Genomic DNA, 23,598 nt, shown 5'->3' with positions numbered 1-23,598 from the left:
CACCGCTTGTCTCTTGGACCGTTACTTAAACTCTCTGTGGGATACGGTGGAGGACGTGCTGCCCCTGTGTCCGGAGGAGGCCCGGACACGGCTCGCCCAGGCTTTTGCCGACGGGCGGGACGCAGCGCGCTATGCCATCCAATGTGGTTTGGACAAGACGACCTCGCTTGGCAGGGCAATGTCGTCCACGGTGGCGCTTCGTCGTCACGCCTGGTTGCGGTCCACGTCTTTTTCCGGGGATGTCCAGAACACCCTCATGGACATACCCTTTGATGGCGATCACCTCTTTGGCGCCAAAGCAGACAGTGCGCTGGAGCGCTTTAAGGACTCCAGGGTCACGGCCAAGTCCTTGGGTCTCTCGGCCTGTGCCCGCAAGCTTCCGCTTTTCGCCCCTTTCGTGGCCAAGGAAGGGGCGCCCCCTCATGTCCGCCTAGCCACAGGCTGCAGAACCATCCTCCACGCGGACGTGGATTCCGCTGAGGCGGTACAGGGGGACAACGTGCCGGTCCATCCACATCCACTCCAGCAGCATCCGCCTCAAAGCCTTCCTAGTCCATGCTTTCAAGCCCATTCCACGCCAGTGGGAGGTAGAGTTCCCCATCACCTGCTCCACTGGCGTTCCATCACTTCGGACAGGTGGGTGCTGCAAATCGTCCGAAGGGGCTACTCCCTCCCCTTCGAGACGACCCCTCCAGCCATGCCACCGCAGTGCCACCGCATGTCGGGGGATCACTTGAATCTTCCACGGGAGGAAGTTACGGCCCTCTTGGCCAAAGGGGCCGTCGAGCGCGTTCCTGGTCCAGAAGTAGGCCGTGGTTGTTATTCCCACTACTTTCTGGTTCCCAAGAAGGGCAAAGGGGGCCTACGCCCTATCTTGGACCTCAGGAGTGTCAACGCCTTCCTCGGGAAGGAGAGGTTCAAGATGCTCACCTTAGCTCAGGTTCTGACTGCCCTGGACCCAGGAGACTGGATGGTAGCGTTGGACTTGCAGGCCGCTTATTTTCACATCTCTGTCCTGCCGGCCCACCGGCGTTACCTGCGGTTCACAGTGGGTCAGGAGCATTTTCAGTTTACTGTGCTCCCCTTCGGACTCACCAGTGCCCCTCGGGTGTTCACAAAAGTGATGGCGGTGGTCGCAGCTCATCTGCGCAGATCAGGAGTTCCAGTCTTCCCCTATCTCGATAACTGGTTGTTGAAGGCGGGCTCGCCCCAGCAAGTCATCTCCCACCTCCAGACTACGGCCGACCTCCTGCATTTGCTGGGGTTCTCCATCAATGTGCCGAAGTCGCATCTGAGTCCCTCCCAGAAGCTCCTCTTCATCGGAGCAGTTCTGCACTCGGCGTAGTTCTGTGCTTATCCTCCGGAGCAGCGGTTTCGGGATATTCAGGCTCTGATTCCCATCTTTCAGCCTCTATCCCAGGTTTCGGTCAGGTTGGTGCTGCGGCTTCTGGGTCTGATGGCCTCCTGCATCCTGTTAGTGCATCACGCCAGGTGGCGAATGCAGGCTCTGCAGTGGAACCTGAAGTTTCAGTGGGCCCAGCATCGGGGCAACCTGTCCGACCATGTCTTGATCTCGGAGGGCACTGCAAAGCAGTTGCAGTGGTGGCTCACGGACCGCGATTGGGTCAACGGCAGATCCCTCTCCCTACCCCAACCGGAGCACGTAGTAGTGATGGATGCGTCCCTCCTGGGATGGGGTGGCCACATGGGGGAGGCGGAGATCAGAGGACTCTGGTCTCCGGCGGAGTCTCGGCTCCATATCAACCTTTTGGAGCTGAGAGCGATCCGACTTGCACTGAAGGCATTCCTTCCCGTTGTCCGGGGAAGTGTGGTGCAGGTGTTCATGGACAACACCTTCGCCATGTGGTATTGCAACAAACAGGGCGGGGTGGGGTCGTGGACCCTTTGTCAGGAGGACATGGCTGGAACATCAGGGCATCACCCTAGTGGTTCAACATCTGGCGGGCTCTCTCAACGCCAGAGCAGACGAACTCAGCCGCCGGTGGATCACGAATGGCGTCTAAACTCGGAAGTGGTGCAAGGTCTCTTTCGGCAGTGGGGAGAGCCTTGGTTAGATCTATTCGCCACCGAAGAGAACGCGCAATGTCAGCAGTTCTGCGCGTTGGAGTTTCCAAGGCAGCACTCGCTCAGGGACGCCTTTTGTCACGAGTGGAGTTGCGGTCTGTTGTATGCCTTTCCGCCTATACCACTTCTGCCCAGAGTGCTGAAGAAGATCAGGCGTGACCGGGCCCAAGTCATCTTGGTGGCTCCGGATTGGGCACGAAGGTACTGGTATCCCGAGCTACTCAGTCTGTCAATCGATCCCTCGATACGACTGCCTCTTCAGGAGGACCTTCTGTCGCAGCAGCAGGGGACGGTCCTCCACCCGAACCTGTCCAGTCTCCACCTCCATGCGTGGGGATTGAGCGGCAACAGTTGATGCCATTTGACTTGCCTCCTGAAGTCTGCGATGTGATTCTGGCAGCCAGGCGTCCCTCCACAAAAACGGTATACGCCTGCAGGTGGAACAAATATGTGGAATGGTGCACAGCAAAGGCTGTTGATCCCCTTTCCGCCCCTCTTTCTGAGGTTCTCCTCTTTCCTCTTTCCATGGCCCAGCAGGTCTCTGCTTTGGGCACCCTAAAAGGTTATCTTTCTGCTATCTCTGCTTTCTTACAGCTTCCTGATCAGCCTTCTCTTTTCAAATCCCCTGTTGTTTGTCGTTTCTTCAAAGGCATTACTCACATGTTTACTCCTGTCCCCTTCGTAATGCCTCAGTGGGATTTGAACCTGGTCTTGACATTTCTGATGTGCGCTCCCTTTGAGCCTCTTCATAATTGTTCCCTTCGTCTTCTGACTCTTAAGACTGCTTTCTTGGTAGCCATCACCTCGGCTAGACGGGTGAGTGAGCTCCAGGCTCTATCTTCAAAGCCTCCTTTTCTTTCTGTCCATCCGGACAAGGTTGTCCTCCGGATTCGTCCTTCCTTTCTTCCGAAAATGGTGGCTGCCTTTCACATCGGGCAGTCTGTCACGTTGCCCACCTTCTTTCCGCCTCCGCATCCTTCGAAAGAGGAAGAGAGGCTCCACCGTCTGGACCCATAACGGGCGCTGTCCTTTTATTTGGACCGCACCAAACAGTTCCGGGTGGACGACCAACTCTTTGTTGGCTACGTGGGTGCTAAGAAGGGGCGGGCAGTACACAAGCGAACTATCTCGCGGTGGTTCGTATTGTGTATAAAAGCTTATTACTCCTTGGCTAAAAAGGACCCTCCTGTAGGGTGAGAGCCCATTCCACCCGGGCCACAGCGGCGACTACTGCCCTGGGCCGAAGAGTCCCCTTGCAGGACATCTGTCAGGCAGCAACGTGGGCCTCGCTGCACACGTTTGCCAAGCACTATTGCCTGGAAAGCCAAGTCCGGAGAGATGGCTTCTTTGGCCGTTCTGTTCTCCAGGACTTTCTGGTGTGATCTTGGTTCGCAGACCCACCACCGGGGTTGGCATTGCTGGGGTATCTATTCTAAGGTGAGGAATCTAACTAACGTGTTTCTTTCAGATGAACAAGTTACTTACCTTTGGTAACGATGTATCTGTAAGAAACATTAGTTAGTTAGATTACTCACCGACCCACCCATCCTCCCCGTTCTGCGAACCGACATCTAGGGTTAAGGTTATCCTTTTCAGGGCCCTAGATTTTTTGGCACCAGTGTCGTACTCTTGCATGGCTCTGCGTTCCTGGCGCTGAAAGCTGTGTACAAGAACTGACGTCATTCCGGCGCACGACGCCGGACGCGGAGCCGCAGACGACGCCTAGCGACGCGCAAGGGGTATTGCTGACGAAAAATCTTTCCAGATCCAGCCTGACGCCTGGGGATATTCTAAGGTGAGGAATCTAACTAATGTTTCTTAGAGATACATCGTTACCGAAGGTAAGTAACTTGTTCATCTAGACTACACTAGCCATTCCTCATGCATGATTGAAATGTGATCATGACACTCATGACTTTAAGAGTAGGAGGATTTATCTATCGGTTGTACAATTCCTCTAACGTTCCTACTTCTGTTGCTGTAACCTGCAGGAAAGTTTGTGAGGATAATTAATCGGTAGTCCTCATAGAGCCACATTATCTTGAGGTTCTATTGCTGTGCAAGCCTATACAATTGGATTACGGATAAGCATGCTATTGTATTGAAGCACCCTATTTCTCAGACCTTATTTTCTCGAGCCCATTGAGTATCTTATCTATATTATCATATTATCTGGTGGGCAATACTGTTGGCCAATGTTGTTTGTGTGTATGTTTTAACCTTTCCTTTTCAGATCTCCCTCCCCGCAGTCCCCTCCCTTTCCTTCCCTCGCCTGGACACTTCAACACTCAGCGCTATAATAGCTTTCTGAGTTGTAGCTGCCTGGAGGTGGAACAAGAAATATTCAAGCAAGTCCCGAGTAAGGAGCTCTGGCGACATTAACCCCACGTCTTCATTATGGCTCCCTCCACATACAGTGTCTGAGTATTCAGCACAAATAGCAACAAATAATTTTGCTTAATCACTTCCCATACACTACAAAAATTGCATTTTCTGGAATAATTAATTAGGTGGTGCCCTATGATTTCTTACGTTTCCCTAAATTATCAGCACTCTGCACAGAAAACAAATTCACTAAACTGAGTCAGTTTTTCATCATAATTTTACATTCCTCTCTGACAGCGATAAAAGGTTTTTTGGTCCTCATATATCTCTTGTTCGGTATTTCGAGAGTTGGTGATGTGACAACAGCGGAAGAACAGGCTGGTGTATTTAAGGGGCTTCGTTGTGGATGTAGGTAGTGTCTTGCCTGACACTTTTTTTTGTGTCTCCACAGTTGCCCGACTTGCGCAGTCCAGGGGGAACACAAGACAGCAGTCTGGTATTGGTACCACGTCTCATAAATCACACTTCAGGAAAGCAAAGGATAAGTGACAGGGTATAAGTGGATAGGCTAATGTGAGTGTTTTCTTTGTTTCCAGTGCATGCTTTGTTACAATTCTCTAGCTGTGGATACTCTTCATATCTATGCAATACTTTCATGCCCAGCCAAATCTGTAGGCTGAAAATCAACTATAGGCCAATCAAAGAAGCCCATGCCTGGCACCTAGGCCATGTTCTAACCCCTTGGCCAACCTCAACCACCTACAGTTGCCAGATTGATGTAATCGCTCAACCTTCATAGCCCAGCCTGGGTTCTTTATCCGTACGTCTCATTGCCAGGAACCACTAAGTACAAGTCTTTCACATTGTCTTTTCCAAGGTTGTCCTAGTGTTCCACCCCACTTCTCTCCAATCCTTTTCTCTTTAACACCACACCTTCATTATGGCTCTCTGTACATAACGTGTCTGAGTATTTAGCACAGTTAGCAGTGAATAATTTTGCTTGACCACTCCCCATTCTTTCTAAAAATGTCATTTTCTTGCATAATTCATTTGGTGGCGCTCTATGGCTTTCTTACCTCTCCCTAAATTATCAGCCCTCTTCACAGAAGACATAATCACCAAGCTGAATACATTTTCCATCATAATTTTACATTCCTCTCTGACAGTGACAAAAAGTTTCTTGGTCCTAGTATATTTGTAGTTCCGTATTTCGCAAATTGCTGATGTGACAACAACAGAAGTACAGGCTGGCGTGTTTAAGGGGCTCTGTGGTGGATGCATGTAGTAGTCTTATCTGACATTTTTTTTGGTCTCTTAACAGTTGCCTGACCTCGCTCTTAAGGAGTAACACACGACAGCAGCCTGGCATTGGTACTGTGCTTTATGAATCACAATTTAGGAAGGCCAAGGATAAGTGACAAGGTATAAGTGGATAGGCTGATGTGAGTGCTTTCTTTGTTTCCATTGCATGCTTTGTTATAATTCTCTAGCTATGGATCCTTCAAAGCTAATCGAGTCTTTCATGCCCTGCTTGTTCCCTAGGTGATCTATCAAATCTGTAAGCTATTATTTCCTGTACACTGTTGAAGATCAACTATAGTCCAATCAAAGAAGCCCCTCCCTGCCACCTACACCATGTTCTAACTCATTGGGAAACTTCAATCACCTAAAATTGCCAGACTGATGTAATCTCCAACCTTCATAGCCCAGCCTGAGTTCTTTATCCTTACACTTCATTGCCAGGAACCACCTATTCTGTGCCTTTCACATTCACATTGCTTTATTGTTCCATCTCCCTCCTTTCAAATCATTTTATCTTTAACCCCACATCTTCAATTATGGTTCTCTGCACATAAAGTGTCCGAGTATTCAGCACAAATAGCAAAGAATCATTTTGCTTGACCTCTCCATGCACTCTAAAAATAGCATTTTCGCATATAATTCATTAGGTGGTGCCCTATAGCTTTCTTACTGCTCCTTAAATGATCCGCCCTCTGCACAGAAAACAGATTCACCAAACTGAACCAATTTTTCACCATAATTTTACATTCCTCTCTCACAATGATAAAAAATGTTTTGGACCTGATATATCTGTAGTTCGATGATGTGACTTCAGCAGAAATTCAGGCTGGTGTATATAAGAGGCTCTGTTGTAGATGTTGGTATGAACATTTTGCTTTAAGAAATGGACTGTAGAGTGAACACAAGTAGCATCCATTTTGTCTTTGGGCCGACATTTAATTAAATCAGAGCAACTTGAAATTTTCCACTTCACAAGAAATGGTTTTGCCCTTAAGTTTGTTTTTCTCAGCAATGTGCTTTGTTTGTTTTGCAACTCGCTGACATGATGGAAAAATGACTGTTGTGCCTCAATTTAGTTATTTATTTGTGGCATGTATCTGATAACCACAGAACTAGGAGATGGTTTTATCACTGATGCTAAACGCTTATCTTGTAAGGTGCAAACTTTGTTTCAGCCACGGGTTGGCAATGGGAATTTCCACTCTTAAGCAAATTTGTATGAAGCCACGTAGCCCTGCTTTGAATTTGATATAAATATGAGAGGCTAAGTGTTGATCTTTGTCCAGTCTACACAGGTTATCAGAAGTGCTGTGTTGTACACTGTACTCAGTAAGCGCAAGAAAGGACTTTTGTTAAACCTTGCCTCTGACTCCTCGCACTTTAATTTTAGGTTGACAGAGTGGTATTATACAGAGCGTAGGGGTATGCTTTCCACAGATGGCGACTCTTGTGGGACCTCTACGTGGGACATCCAACATCTCTTGAGTCTGTGGCTGAAGTGACTGACCCGAGACTGACTGATTGTGAGGGCCCCTGCAAAAGAGAGAAGAGTTTCTTGCAGTTGCCATCTGACATTTCAAATCGTTGTCCCTCATCAAAAGGATTTCCCCAGCTGAAGTCCAGAACAGGTTGATTGCAGACTGACACATTTATCCAAATGCGAAGAGACTGATGTCCCCACATTAACTTGGCGAGGTTGAACTGAATGCATGTTTGCGCAAATTGATTGACAGTTGTCGTCGGGATTGGAGATGAAGATCATTTATGTTCAAGTAAAGATTTATTTGAAAAATTAAAAGGGTTATGAGAACAATACTTCGTACAGACATTAATTTACCAATGCATAAAGATAGGAAAGAATACTTAAAGTTATTGATATTCAAAAAGTGTTTAAGGCAGTAAAAGTGTAACTTTGAAAACAATATGAAAACATTCAAAGGTACATAAAATTCTCAAATCTCACTACATGTCAAAGATATATAGCTGAAAAAGTATAACATGGATTGATAAGTTATTTAGAATTATATAGAGTAGGCAATAGAAAGTCAAGAGGGCTTGGTAACTTCTTGCATTGAGGGAGCAGGGTGGGAGGTATTCTTTGCCACCGTATTTAGGAAGTGTGTAAGGGGGGACCATAGGTGTATTCTGTTCGTAGCTAAAGAGATAGGTTGAACGATAGAGTGAACGAGGGCTGTATCTAAGCGATGATTATGGCATACAGCATACCACCATGCTAAATAGGAGAGTTTAGAAGAGTCTTTCCAATGTTTTGATATCTGTTGAAACGCTACAGCCAATAGTAAATCAATGAGTCTTAGGTGGGATTGGCTATTCCCCCATTCCGGTGCTAAGCTATCTAGAAAAATGTTGGTAGGGGATAGGGGTGTTGTGGTGTGAAAAATAATGTTAATTTGGTGCCAAATCTGTTCCCTTTGGGCACGTAAATAGCATATGATAAAGGTCAGCGTCGCTTTGGAGACATGTCCAACATGTGTTAGGAATTGTGTTATGTATCTTATTTAGATATTTAAAAAACAATGATTATAAATAAAGAAAAGTGTTTGCTTTGTAGTGGCCGCTCTAGAGGACTTCCTGAGTTTCATCCAAATTCTATTCCACAGAGTAGTAGGCCAATTGGTTTTCAGATCGGATTCCCATAAAATTTCTACCTTAGTTTTGTGCCGATTATCAGGGGGTGCCATGAGACGGAAGTAAATATTAGAAGCTTTGGGGTTCCAGAGTAAGAAATTGTGCCATGGGAAAATGGTATGGGTTTGGGAGGAGGGTTTGGTTGTAATTTTAGTGTGTGCTTTAATTATTGCGTCCTTCAAAGTCAAATATTTGAATTTAAAGGAAGGAGGTAGATGATAAAGAGTTTGTAGTTGTGTGAATGGAATGGGTGAGCCTTGGTCAAAAAGTTGGTGAACACAACCCAGACCTTTGTTTCTCCACGCCTTCCAATATACAGGCTTCCCTTTAAGAAGGATCTGTTTGTTGTGCCATATTGTGGAATTGAGGAAAGTTTCTGAGTCGTGTGTGGCTAAGGTAGGTGCATTGGAAAATAGTCTACATGATTGCTTAATTATGGGGGTGGAGAGTTTTTGTGGCTTTCGGGTAAAGGAAAGATATTCCTAGAATGAGAAGGGAGTTAAAAAAGAGAGTTCTCGGTCTACCCAAAGCGGTCTATTATCTGATTGAGTCGTGATCCAGTTTGATAATTGTTTAAGTTGGAAGGCTTTATGATAATTGGAGAAATTGGGAAAATGAACCCCTCCTTCGGAATTGGGTCTTGTTAATTTCTGTAACGCCATTCTTGATTTTTTAGCATTCCATAAAAAAGAAGTTAAAATGGAATTAATTGTTTTTAAAGAGTTAGAAGGAATGGGTGTTGGTATGTTAGAAAGGATATACATTTTCCTAGTGTCCAAGCGGCCCCACCAAGATAGATGGAGGGGGGGATATCTTGCAATTAGTGATTTGAGGTTGGCAGAACATCTATCTATGTTTAAGGAGATGGATGTTTTAATAGAGGGAGAGACCCAGATGCCTAAATATTTTATGTGTTTAGAGTTCCAAGTGACATCCTTGAAAGTGTATTTTGTTAAGGGTAGTATCTCGCATTTCCCTCTATTTAATTTATAGCCTGACATCAGACCATAGTCCTCCACCTCTCTTAAAAAGGCTGTGAGTGAGGATTGTGGTTGGGAAAGAAAAACTAAAATGTCGTCCGCATATGCTGCCGATTTAATTTGTTGAGTATTCGAAACAATGCCTGTGATGGATTGATTTTGGCAAATTTTTGAAAGGAATGGTTCTAAAGCTAAATTAAAAAGAGAAGGTGATAGGGGACAGCCTTGACGAACACCTCTTTTGAGATTGAACTAAGGAGAGACGAGACCATTAGTTGATACTGCAGCTTTGCGTTCCGAATAATGTAGGCCGATTAAAGACGTGATTTTTGGTCCAAAACGGAACCATTTAAGAGCATGGAACATAAATGGCCAATAAACCCGATCGAAGGCTTTTTCTGCATCTAACGCTATTGCTGCTAGAGTATCGGAATAGTCTGATGCTTTCGATATGATGTCAAAAAATAGACGTGTGTTGTCTGTGATGTTACGTCCTTTGACAAAACCTGATTGTTCCTTACCGAGTAGCAAGGGAAGGTGCAGTTCTAGTCTTAAAGCTAAAGCTTTGGAAAAGATTTTATAATCCACGTTGACTAAGGATATGGGCCTATAGTTCTTGCAGACGCGTAAGTCTTTACCAGCTTTTGGTATTAGACAGATTAAGGTTTCAGAAAAAGAGCCAACGGACATGCGAGAAGTGATAAAGGAAGAAATAAGAGCGTATAGATGTGGAAGTAGTAAGTGGGCAAAGTGTAAATAAAATTCAACTGTAAAACCATCAGGACCGGGGGCTTTGTCTTTTTTAAGGGTTTTTAAAGCATTGAATAATTCTGTTTGTGTAAGGTCAGATTATAGTGATATTAGATCCAATTGGAGATTAATGTTTGTTAGAAATGGGATTTCTGGTTGGCTAGGGCTTGCGCCAAAGCCAGGCAGAAACCACCACTCTAGTCAGGGCAAGGAAGTTACACGCCAAAGATAACCCCTGCTCACCCCCTTGGTAGCTTGGCACGAGCAGTCAGGCTTATCCCTGAGGCAATGTGTAAAGCGTTTGCGCGCGCACCTAGCAACAACACCCAAGGCCCACCACAAAAGAAACTCCACACAAGGTATTATATAAAAATAACCTTTGTATTATACCAAACACATTAGATAAAAACACACACTTTACAATGTGCCAACAGGCACGGGCAGAATTTACAAGGGATTATATGTACAGGGGACAGGGCCACATGGACCACTGTCAGGAATTAGCACTTTTAGAACATAGCACTTAGAACATAGGAATAATACTGTAGTACAAAATAACACATATAGCACACCACCAGTAACTACTGGTAACAGGTAAGTACCACCTACACAACCCTAACCACCTTAGGAAAATATCGCGCAGGGAACCAAGACCTCACTAGCACCACCTGTACTAGGAGAAAACAAACAACCACCTAAGTATCACAATACCTGTAGGGGTAATAGCACGTTACACATGATGCATCACAACACATTCAGAGGTGTAGGGAGGGAAAACACATGATGCATAAAATACATTCAGCGGTGTAAAACAAGGCACATGATGCATAAACACACATTCAGAGGTGCAGGGAAGGAAAACACATGATGCATAAAAACACATTCAGCGGTGTAAAACAAGGCACATGACGCATAAAAATACACTCAGAGGTGCAGATTAGGAACCTTAGCGAGAAACTCACATAAGCCACCACCTGTGGCAGTCCCTAGGCCAACTGGCCTTGTCAGGGCTAGGACGTCCTATGTCCAGCAAGGCTGCGCCAGCTGCGCAATCCAAAAGCGTAAAGGCCACAACCTAAACGTTGCAGCTGCCCACTAAGTGCTGGGCAGCTGGAGAAATGAGCCTGGGCACCACTGTGCCTTTTGATCCCAATCTGTCGCACTTGGAGCCTCTCTGGGCTCTGAAGCAATAATCTGCCCCGTCGTTGGAGCGACCTCTGCGCTCATCAATCAATACGCCGGTACAAGTAGGTGGGGGCTCCCTCTCTGGGGCCTGGGCAACTAAAAATCACCCCCCGACGTTGGAGTCCTGCTCCGGGACTCAGCGCAGTGAAATGCTGCCGTTCGTTGGAGCGGCCCACTGCCTTCCGGGGCCGCTCTGCTTGCCACCACTATGTCCCTGTATGTTAGAGCGTGCATTGCGCTCCGAACACGCACACCATACCCCCGCTTGTTGGAGCCTTCGTCGGCTCGTAACTCGAGCACTCCACCCCCTCACTCACCGGGACTCTTGAAGACCTCGTCAGACCTCCTCTGGTCATCTCGTTGCTCCACGGGGCTTGGATGCGGAGCCTACGGGCTCAACAGAGCGCCTCACCGGACATAGGAGGGCTCCCGCTCCTCGGGGGCTCTCTCACTCTCGGCAGCGCTCCGGCGGGGCAGCAGCTTCTCGCTGCCTCGCTTCCTTCTTCCTCTGCCGAAGCGCAGGGTAGGCTCCCGTCGTTTCCGGCTTGATGACCCGCCCACGTCCCAACAAGGGCCGCCTGACTTCCGGTACGAACCGGGCCGCAGCGGTGATCGTTCCGGCGATAAGAGGGGTGGGCTCCCTCGGTATCTGCAATCTACAGCGGGGTGGGCACCCGCCAACAAGCACCCAAATACGGAGTAGGCTCCCGTGACACCGGCAGCACACGGGGTGGGCACCCGTTGTCAGGAACAAAGCGCTCCTGGCGCCGAGGGCAAGTCCAGCGCTTCCAGGTGCTGGAGGCTGTAGTGAAGCGCCAAGGAACACGCTCCTCGACGCTGGGGTCCCAAACAAAGCGCTCCTAGCGCTATAAAGCAAATAGAAGCGCTCCCAGGCGCTTAGGGATAGCAACAAGGTCCAGAACCAAAGTCTTCAGATGCAGGGGGCCAGGACTGGGCCCAGGGGCCAGCTCACAGGGCCCTCCAGCAGGGAGGCAGTCCCCAGTGGCGGTCTCTCCTGGCGCCCAGCAGCAGCAGGCCCCCCTTAAGTTGGATCAGCAAGAGAGCAGTTTCTGTGGGGACACAGCCCCATTTTTATACAGTAAAACCCTTTGTCTCAGGGTGCAGGGAAGGGGCGAATCAGTTACAACTGGTTCCTGAGCACTTTGTTTTGCTCAGCACCTCTCCCTATTCAGAGTGCAGGCCAGGGTCATCAGTCGCACCACAGGGGGCGGAGCCAGCATTGTGTGGGGAAAACCCAGCCCTATTCAGGACCCAGGTGTACTCCTCCCACCCATCTAGCTGCTGATCTCCCCATTCACCACTGGGTGACTCATCCTGACTCTGGGGATTCCCTAGCCCGTCACATGACCTCACCCAGCCAATCGCTAGACAAGGCACACATTTCACACTGCACACAGAAGTGCCCACTTCTAGAAGTGGCACTTCCACACTAGGTACATGCACGCTGCACACATCATCGCGCAGCATTTCCTCACACGAGTCCGTACATACCAAACTCGCACCTGCACTCCCCACGCATCAGGAACTACCAGGGACACATACATTCCCCCATGCATTCCTATGGGAGGGCAGGCCAACCTCACTACACGCATGCACTTTACCCTGGGACACAGTGGTAAAAGTGCGCAGAAGCCAAAAATCACCACACCAAGTCACCAATAAAAAGCAAAAAGTTTTGGGGTGAACCTGCCAGAAGGGCCGAGTCCAACACAACCCCCTTCCAGCCAAAACGCAGGGTAGGCCAATCACCACCGTGATGGTCTTCCCTGCTTTGGGCGATAATACACGGACGCAGGCCTGCAACGGCAGGGACACTCTCCGGTTTTACGCCACTCTGAACCCACGTGGTTCCCTCTGGAAAAACTCGGCGGACCAACTGGGCTACCCCACTGGTACTCCTCAGCTGTCCGCGGCCAGGACCAGGCCCTAGGCCATCCAGGTGCCACCGGTCCTTGCCTAACCACAGAGTGGGGGGTAGTAACCCCTGGCACATAGTGACCAGTTTCCACTCTTCCCCTCATCAGGGCGGTTCTAAACATCCACTGATCCTCCAGCCCAGGGTCTGTACCCTCAAGCTGACCAACAGTCACGGGTGAGGCTCTCCTCCCCCTACCTCTTCTTCTAGGGTTCCGTCCTCTCTTCCTCTGAGAGGCGCCCTCAGAAATAAACTTTCCCACCAGCTCAGGACCTCTCCCTGAGAACTGGTCTCCCAACCTAGAGTTTAACCCCTCAGGTTGCACCGGGGTCAGAGGCGGGCTCTTCCACCCTCTGCACCCCCTTCCAGAGTCCTGCTCCCTACCAACTGGGGCGGTACCTCTGGAAGAAGAACCGGTCAGGACACTGGTTACAGTCGTCCTACCCTTCAGGTCAGGCTGATCCTGAACCTGACCTCCCAACCTCTGGTCTAGAACCTTTGGTGGAATAATTGCCTGGCACCCCAGGACTTCTGGGGACTTACACACCATCCCCCCAAGAGTAACATATGCCTCATATGTTGCATGACAGTCTGCCTGGCGCAGATCTCCTGTCCCCTGTCCACCTGACAGTGCGCGAAGATCCCCCAGGACAGACGTGTGGTCGCCATGGTCACCTCTAGGAGACTCAGCCCTCCCGGCTGGTCCCTGACCCACTGGCTCCTCCACCGGGGAACCCAGCCCCATGTCACTCCTCTCGCTGGACTTCTGTACCCTCCCTACTGGAGTGGTACTGCCTGACACCAGAACCACTGGAGCTCTACTTACAGAGACTCCAGGTTCTCCATACACTAGGCGCTCCTCCTCAAGTGGCCTAACAGGACAGCCTAGACCCCCAACCTGGTGTTCCCTGAAGAAACCATCCAGGCTCTGAGACTGGGTTTCGGGCCTCTGGGGACTCAAAGTCACCCCTTCACTCCTACTCCACTGAGATAGGCCGTGAGCCCCTACACCCCTCTCACTACTCTGGGACCTAGCTGGGCTACTCTGAACCTCTACCCCCATCCAGGACGGGAAGATACCTGAGACACTACTGTTGGAAGTACTCTCCCATACCTCATCAGAACCTTGGGCCCTCTCCCAACGGTCTGCTTCTTCTACAAGTCTCCATGGACTAGCAAACCCACACTCCAACAGGTGTTGGCGCAACTCGGGACAACAACTCCTGAGCATCTGCTCTTTGAGAACCAGATTAAACAGTTCCCCAAAATCACATCCCGGGTTAACCCTCACCCAATCGCACAGTGCATCATCACATTCCTCCACAAACTCCTCCCAAGACTGGTGAGACAGCTTCTTACTGCCCCTGAATTTCAACCTACATTCCTCCTCTCGGGAACAAGGTACCACACTCTGGGAATTGGGAATGGGACTCTCTGCACTGGGCTCTCTATCGCTGCCACCACTGGACTCTACCCTCACTGGCGAATCCAGAAAACCACAACTGCGCTCCGGGGACAACCTACCCTCCAGAGCTAATTTCTCCCTGGCGAAGGCCCTCTCAGCCTCCGCCATCTGTTTCTGGGCTAAGACCCTCTCGGTCTCAAACTTTTTCTCCTCCACCCCCAGCTGCACCATCGCCTTGGCATGCTCTAACCTGAGCTTCTCCCTGGCCAGCTGATGCTCCCTCTCTTCCCTCCTATCTATCCACTCCTCTGGGGACAGGGAAAGGGATGGGGTGCTGCTCCTGACACTGGACCCAGAAAGGGACTCCCTATCTATGGGGTCTTCGCTATCTACTGGCGTCCCTGTCAGGTCGCTTTCTTCCTCCTCTTCAGATTCCTCAGGGCTCCCCTCAGACCCACCACCCTCTTGGCGTGCGGCCCGGGCCCTATCTTCCTCACTGCGCTCACGTTCCCATTCATCCTTTTGCCATAGGATCAGGTTGTCCCTCAGTTTGGACTGGGTATCTGACTCACCCACCTCTATGTCTCTCTCTTCACAGAACCTAACCAACTCTAACATACTGTATCTAAACAGACCAGAGAAATTAAAAGCTGGCTCCATTTTGGCGGACGTTCTTGAGAAAAGTTCAACACAGGGAACCTAGGGGTCTGAGCTTAACACAGGAGTATACAATTCACAAAGGACACCTTTAGGAGAAACAATAATGGAACTCAAAAACAATAATCCCCAAAATGTGATTATCTAAATGCAGTGTTTTGTAGTGCGGCCAGTTGCTGCTGCGGTACAGCACAAACGCAAGTCCAAATCCCACCGCTGATCACCAATGTTAGAAATGGGATTTCTGATGGATACATCTGCCAGTGGATTCCTCACCTTGTGAATATCCCTTGCGCCAGCAACATTCGGAAACTTTTGTAGCAGTCCACGCCGAGGGGGTCGAAGATGACGTCACAGAGACACGGCTCCGCTCGCGACTCCGCTGACGTCACCGGCTCCATAAGAAGACCTCGTCGGCGTGATGATGTCAGTTCCCTTTTTTCCGCGCCGACGACGCCAACGGATTTCGGGAATCGTTGCTAGTAGCTTCACTTGTTACTGTTTTTTCTGATTTTCTCTGTTCCTCTTTGAAAAATGTCGACTAGAAAGTCTGGGTTCACGCCTTGTCATGAATGTGGCAAGCACATGTCTATCACCGACCCGCACGAAGATTGTGTTTGGTGTTTGTCTTCAGATCACGATGTGGAAGGCTGCTCGAGTTGTCGAAAGATGAGTTTGAAGGCGCTTAAAGAAAGAGAGGTGAAGCTTTTCATCGCCAGAATGAAGAAGAAGGAGAAAAGAGGGAGAAGGAGGTCTGGATCCAGATCGAGGTCGAGGTCGGCGTCCAGGTCGACTTCGGGGCATGCTTCAAAGAGTAAGAAGCATAAGAAGAAGAGGAGGCATTCCTCGCGCCATCATTCCGATAAAGGTTCGGCTCCGAAGTCGAAGTCGCCTGTTCGACGTCGGAGAGAGTCGGTGTCTCCTTCTCCGGTCCCGGCTTCACCTCCGCCTCCTTCTCCAGTGGCTTCGCCGGCTCCGGCTGAATCTCCGGTGCCGGTGTCATCCCCAACACCGGTTCCATCTTCGGCTCCAGCAAGTCCTCCGGCTCCGTCTCCGACTCCGGTCCTGGATGATGATCGTCAGGCTCCGGGTGAGACTGTGACGCCGCTTGTTCCACCGTCGGCGCTGGCAGGCCCGAGTCCGGTGTTACCTGACCAGTATCCTGCTTTTCCTGGTCCAGGTCAAGACCCTACGCATTATCTGAATGCAATGTACGGGGTATTTTCAAGAGCCATGTATACCCCTGGTGCACCTATGGGTCCAATGGCTTTCAATTTGGGTGTGCCGCAGGTCTACCCTCAGGCTCCGTTTATGCCCTTCTATCCAGCGACGCCGTCTTGGCAGCTACCGGCGCCGAGGACATCGACGCCGCTTCCCTCTTCACCGGCGCCGACTCGACTTCGTTCAACGCCGGCTGCGCCGGCTGATCCGCGTTCGACGCCCCTGCCGGCACCGTCAGATTCGATCACGGCGCCGCCGACGCCGCAGGTTCGGATTCGTTCGAGAAGGGAAGCCCAGAGAGTGGTGGATGAAAGACGCTTTCTGTTGGAAGAGGCTGAAGAGGGAGAGTTGGCTGACTCGGACGATGTGTTTGATGAATTAAAGGAGGCAAGTGGACTGGAATTGTCTCCAGAGTGGGAGATCACTCCGCCATCGGATGAGCCCTCTAAAGAGGCCGCACCATATCATGCGGTGATTAGAAAAGCTGCAGAATTGTTGGATCTCCAATTGCCGACAACGGAATTTAAATCTAATATTCTTACTGAGGTGTTGCATTCACCTGCTGCTGTCTCGGAACCTTTGTTGCCTTTTAACGAAGCTATTATGGAACCTGTGCTAGAGGTATGGCGTAAACCTTTTTCAGCTCCTGCAGTCTCCAGGGCAGTCGCAAGGAGATATAGAGTGGCTCCAGGGGATCCGGAATTTTTAACTTCGCACCCTTCGCCTGAGAGCTTGGTGGTTCAGGCGGCTTGTTCGGGGCGATCAAAAGGGGCATTTCCTCAGGTTCCAGGAGACAGGGAGGCCAAGAAAGTGGACCAATCGGCCAAAAAGGTCTTTTCATCGGCCAGTATGGCTCTAAGGTCATCAAATGCAACGTGTTTGTTGGGGCGCTATATACATGCGCTTATGGACTCGGCAAAGAAGTTGGCACCGAAGCTGTCAGAAGAGGATAGGGCAGGCTTCAATGAAGTATTATCTGATGCCCAGGCGGCTGCTCGCCAAGTTATCCAAAGTGGTCTGGACACAGCTGACTCAGTTGCCAGAGTTATGGGGTCTTCGGTTGCCACCAGGAGGGGTGCGTGGCTGAAGTCTTCTGAATTCTCTTCTGATGTGCAGTCGACTATATTGGACTTACCTTTTGATGGGTCAGGTTTGTTCGGGAAGAAGACAGATGCTGCTCTCGAACGCTTTAAAGAAAGTAAGGCTACGGCTAGGTCGTTGGGCCTTCAATCCCAGCCGAGAGGAACTTTCAAAAGGTATAGAGGTTTTGGAAGGGCGACTTTTCGCACTTATAGACCAACCCAGCAGCAGCAGCAACAGCAAGGTTCTTCGTCCAGGGGATACAGGGGAAGGATCAGGGGTCGGTCACGTGGCCGTCAACTCTCCTCCTCCTCTTCCTCTTCCTCAGCCCCTCCCACCACCGCAAAGTAGCCCTAGATCCGACATTCCGGATCATGCTGGTCCTGTGGGGGGCCGGCTTACCCATTTTCTGCAAGATTGGGAGTCTGTAACTACGGATCTCTGGGTTCTAGATCTTGTAGAAAATGGGTACGCCCTTCCCTTTCGGGAATTCCCTCCAAATTACCCTCCTTGCCAGGGAGCTTGCTCGGAGGACCACCGTCTTCTCCTGCAGGAGGAAGTTCTGAAGCTGTTTCAAAAAGGTGCGATAGAGGTGGTTCCAGAGCAGGAGAGGGGTCAGGGATGCTACTCCCGGTATTTTCTGATTCCGAAAAAGGACGGCAGATTGCGTCCAATATTGGACCTCAGAATCCTGAACTTTTACCTGAAACAGGAGAAGTTCAAGATGCTCACTCTTGCGCAGGTTCTGCAGGCGCTGAATCAGGAGGATTGGATGGTGTCCCTCGACTTGCAGGATGCGTATTTCCACATCCCCATCCTGAAGTCGCACAGGAAGTACCTCCGGTTTATGGTAGGGTCGCAACATTATCAGTTTGCGGTCCTCCCGTTTGGTCTTACTTCGGCACCTCGAGTCTTCACAAAGGTGATGGCAGTGGTAGCAGCCCATCTCAGAAGGTCGGGGATTTCAGTTTTCCCTTATTTAGACGACTGGCTGATCAAGGCGGAGTCGTCGGAGAAGGTGCTGTGTCATCTGCAGGATACGACTCGGCTGTTGTACAGATTGGGTTTTTCGATCAATGTGCCCAAATCTCACCTGGTGCCCTCTCAGCGCAACCTGTTCATAGGTGCGGTACTGGACACTACTGTGTGTCGAGCATTCCCTCCTCCTCAAAGGATTCTCGACATACAGGAAATGATTCCTTTATTTTACGATGGAGCGGTTGTTCCAGTTCTGAAGGTCCTTCGTCTGCTCGGTCTGTTCGCTTCCTGCATTCTGTTGGTCAACCATGCATGCTGGCACATGAGGGCGCTCCAGTGGTGCCTCCGCAAGCAGTGGTATCAGCACAAGGGAGATCTCAGGGAGTCTGTGAGGATCTCCGGAGAAGCTGCGGCGGATCTATCATGGTGGAGCGTGGAGGGCAATCTGTCCCAAGGAAAGCCCTTTCATCTTCCTCCTTCGGTGGCCACAGTGATAACGGATGCATCCACCTTAGGGTGGGGTGCTCATCTGGGGGATCAGGAGATCAAGGGTCTTTGGTCTCCAGAGGAAAGGTTGCTTCACATCAACCTACTGGAATTGCGGGCGATACTCTTGGCGCTCAAGGCCTTCCTCCCTTCCCTTCGCGGTCAGTCTGTTCAAGTCCTGACGGACAACACTACCGCGATGTGGTATATAAACTCACATAAGCCACCACCTGTGGCAATCCCTAGGCCAACTGGCCTTGTCAGGGCTAGGACGCCCTATGTCCAGCAAGGCTGCGCCAGCTGCGCAATCCAATAGCGTAAAGGCCACAACCTAAACGTTGCAGCTGCCCACTAAGTGCTGGGCAGCTGGAGAAATGAGCCTGGGCACCACTGTGCCTTTTGATCCCAATCTGTCGCACTTGGAGCCTCTCTGGGCTCTGAAGCAATAATCTGCCCCGTCGTTGGAGCGACCTCTGCGCTCAGCAATCAATGCGCCGGTACAAGTAGGTGGGGGCCCCCTCTCTGGGGCCTGGGCAACTAAAAATCACCCCCGACGTTGGAGTCCTGCTCCGGGACTCAGTGCAGTGAAATGCTGCCGTTCGTTGGAGCGGCCCACTGCCTTCCGGGGCCGCTCTGCTTGCCACCACTATGTCCCTGTATGTTAGAGCGCGCATTGCGCTCCGAACACGCACACCATACCCCCGCTTGTTGGAGCCTTCGTCGGCTCGTAACTCGAGCACTCCGCCCCCTCACTCACCGGGACTCTTGAAGACCTCGTCAGACCTCCTCCGGGCGTTTCGTTGCTCCACGGGGCTTGGATGCGGAGCCTACGGGCTCAACAGAGCGCCTCACCGGACATAGGAGGGCTCCCGCTCCTCAGGGGCTCTCTCACTCTCGGCAGCGCTCCGGCGGGGCAGCAGCTTCTCGCTACCTCGCTTCCTTCTTCCTCTGCCGAAGCGCGGGGTAGGCTCCCGTCGTTTCCGGCTTGATGACCCACCCACGTCCCAACAAGGGCCGCCTGACTTCCGGTACAAACCGGACCGCAGCGGTGATCGTTCCGGCGATAAGAGGGGTGGGCTCCCTCGGTATCTGCAATCTACGGTGAGGTGGGCACCCGCTAACAAGCACCCAAATACGGGGTAGGCTCCCGTGACACCGGCAGCACACGGGGTGGGCACCCGTTGTCAGGAACAAAGCGCTCCTGGCACCGAGGGCAAGTCCAGCGCTTCCAGGCGCTGGAGGCTGTAGTGAAGCGCCAAGGAACACGCTCCTCGACGCTGGGGTCCCAAACAAAGCGCTCCTAGCGCTATAAAGCAAATAGAAGCGCTCCCAGGCGCTTAGGGATAGCAACAAGGTCCAGAACCAAAGTCTTCAGATGCAGGGGGCCAGGACTGGGCCCAGGGGCCAGCTCACAGGGCCCTCCAGCAGGGAGGCAGTCCCCAGTGGCGGTCTCTCCTGGCGCCCAGCAGCAGCAGGCCCCCCTTAAGTTGGATCAGCAAGAGAACAGTTTCTGTGGGGACACAGCCCCATTTTTATACACTAAAACCCTTTGTCTCAGGGTGCAGGGAAGGGGCGAACCAGTTACAACTGGTTCCTGAGCACTTTGTTTTGCTCAGCCCCTCTCCCTATTCAGAGTGCAGGCCAGGGTCATCAGTCGCACCACAGGGGGCGGAGCCAGCATTGTGTGGGGAAAACCCAACCCTATTCAGGACCCAGGTGTACTCCTCCCACCCATCTAGCTGCTGATCTCCCCATTCACCACTGGGTGACTCATCCTGACTCTGGGGATTCCCTAGCCCGTCACATGACCTCACCCAGCCAATCGCTAGACAAGGCACACATTTCACACTGCACACAGAAGTGCCCACTTCTAGAAGTGGCACTTCCACACTAGGTACATGCATGCTGCACACATCATCGCGCAGCATTTCCTCACACGAGTCCGTACATACCAAACTCGCACCTGCCCTCCCCACGCATCAGGAACTACCAGTGACACATACATTCCCCCATGCATTCCTATGGGAGGGCAGGCCAACCTCACTACACGCATGCATTTTACCCTGGGACACAGTGGTAAAAGTGTGCAGAAGCCAAAAATCACCACACCAAGTCACCAATAAAAAGCAAAAAGTTTCGGGGTGAACCTGCCAGAAGGGCCGAGTCCAACAATGTTTTTTTGAATTGTGGAGAAATAATAAGAAAGGTTTGTATCTCAAGGTGTGTTTTCCGGTGCGTAAAGAGATTTATAGAAGTGTACAAATTCTTGAAGAATTTCAGGGTCTTTGAGTTTTGGTATTTGATTATCATCTATATGAAGTTTTTGTTGTTTAATTTTCAAATAATTAGCTAAAAGTTTGCCTGATTTATTTTGACCCCCATAAAATTTTGCCGAAGATTTTAGTAAATATAAGGAGGCTTGCTTGGTAGTTGATTCATTAAAGGCTATCTTTGCATTAATGAGGTCTTTAAGAGATTCATTTGATTTGGAGGTATGAAAAGAGTGTTCAAGTTTTTTAATCTTATCAAGAAGTGTGTTGTGTGTAACGCGGAAGGCTTTATGTTTGTTTGACACAAATCTAATAATGAAGTCTCTAGCAGTGGCTATAAACGCATCCCATACAAGGCATTCACCGCACACTGCGGGAACTCCTAAGTGCAGATACACTGCCCGATGCTCGAAGGTGCTTATTAAATGTTGGGAGCCTACAGACCTCAACACGTACACTACACAATGGACAACCCTAGCTTACATGGTAGCGAAAAGAAACATAGCACAGCAGTGGGGAGGAAGTCAACCGCCACAACTGAGAAGGTGGGAAGAAGACTGGTACATGTTTAGGGAAAAGTATGTCTATGTGGTCAGAGGGTGCTTAGGGAAGTGGACCAAGGTGTGGGGAGCTTGGAACCAATACAGAGGAGACATCTGTGCCCCGCCTTCCCTACGGACCAATATTGAAACTCTTGACGCCCCTTGATTTAGCCAATATGATAAATGTGACCTGTATTGTGATGTTATTGATGGTAATATGAGATGGTGAAGTCGCTCTCTCGTAATTGATTGATGTGATTTATATCGAAAATGTTTAATAAAAAGAATTATAAAAATATAAATAAAAAAGCATCCCATACTGTGTGGAAAGAGACATCTTTCGTTAAATTTATAGAGAAAAAATCTTGAGGAAAGGAGACAAAAGACAAATTAAATTTGGGGTCGAGAAGTAAAGAGCTGTTGAAGCGCCATCTTTTTTGTGATGTGGATTGGTTCAGAAGGTCTAGTTGAACTGAAACAGGAGCGTGATATGACATAAGTATAGGGCCTATGTCAGCAGAGCGTAAGGATTGGGAGATGTTTTGTGAAATAAAAATGTGGTCAATTTGAGATTGTGTCTGGTGTGGATGGGAGAAAAAAGAATATTCTCTTGTGGATGGGTTGCAAAGGCGACATGAGTCTAACAAATTTCTTTGTTTAACAGTTCGTATGAAAGCTTTGTGCGCTGCATTTGAATTAAAGTGGGAATTAGAATTTCTGTCAATAAATGGATCCATCACTTGGATGCAGTCACCTGCAAGGATGAAATTATCTGATGGGTATTTGAGAAGCAATTGAGAGATACGTGACCAGATATTGGCTTCACCATTGGTAGGGGCATAAATATTAAGCAAGGATAAGGAGGTCTTTCCTAACAAGAGATTTGTGAAAACCCATCTACCTTCAGTATCAGATTCTTGAGACACATGCTGGGCTTTCAGTGCTTTGTGACAGAGAGTTATGACCCCGTTTCTTTTACCATCTCTTGGCGGAAAAAAATATCACCAACCCAATTTCTTTTGAGTTTTAGTGACTCGCTTTCAGTGAGGTGAGTTTCTTTTAATAATGCAATATTGGTATCTAACTTCGATAAGTGGGATAAAACTCTCTGTCTTTTAATGGGTGAGTTTAAGCCTCTGACATTCAATGAGATAATTTTTAAGAACATATGTCAATTAAAAGTAATGAGGACATGTGTGAACCAATAAAACTTTGTACAATGTGAACAATATGTTCAAGGCATATGAGCTGCAGATTACACACTTTTGCATAGATCGCCATCTGGTGTTTGGCCCGGATGTTTGCAGTTTGTTTTTCCTCTTGGAAAGTCTTTGGAAGTCACGAGGTCGGTGACTCCTCCTTTGGATCGTATTGCGCATGGGCTTCGGCTCCATCCTCAGATTGTTTTTTTCCGGCATCAGGCTCGGATGTGATTTTCGCGCTCCGGTTCCGAACAGCTTCCAGTTCGACAGTCGACGCTCAATCCTCACCCCAAACCACGGTATTGTTTCGATCGCGATCTCCCCCACTCGACGCGCCTTCTCATCGGTACGGACCTTCAGTTCCAGTCGTCGACGGCGGCCTTCGGGCCTCTCCAAGCTTCAGTCCTGGCTAATGGAAAGGACTCCATTTAAAAAGAGCCCTCGATGTGGGTCCAAATTCCCCCACACCGATCTCCACGAGGTATGCAATCTCTGCCTCTCCCCTGAACACGAGGCTCGAAACTGCCCCGCGTGTAAGTCCTTCC

This window comes from Triturus cristatus, chromosome 6 (genome assembly GCF_964204655.1).
Source record: "Triturus cristatus chromosome 6, aTriCri1.1, whole genome shotgun sequence".
NCBI classification, from domain to species: Eukaryota; Metazoa; Chordata; class Amphibia; order Caudata; family Salamandridae; genus Triturus; species Triturus cristatus.
Note: the sequence above shows the minus strand (reverse complement) of the source record.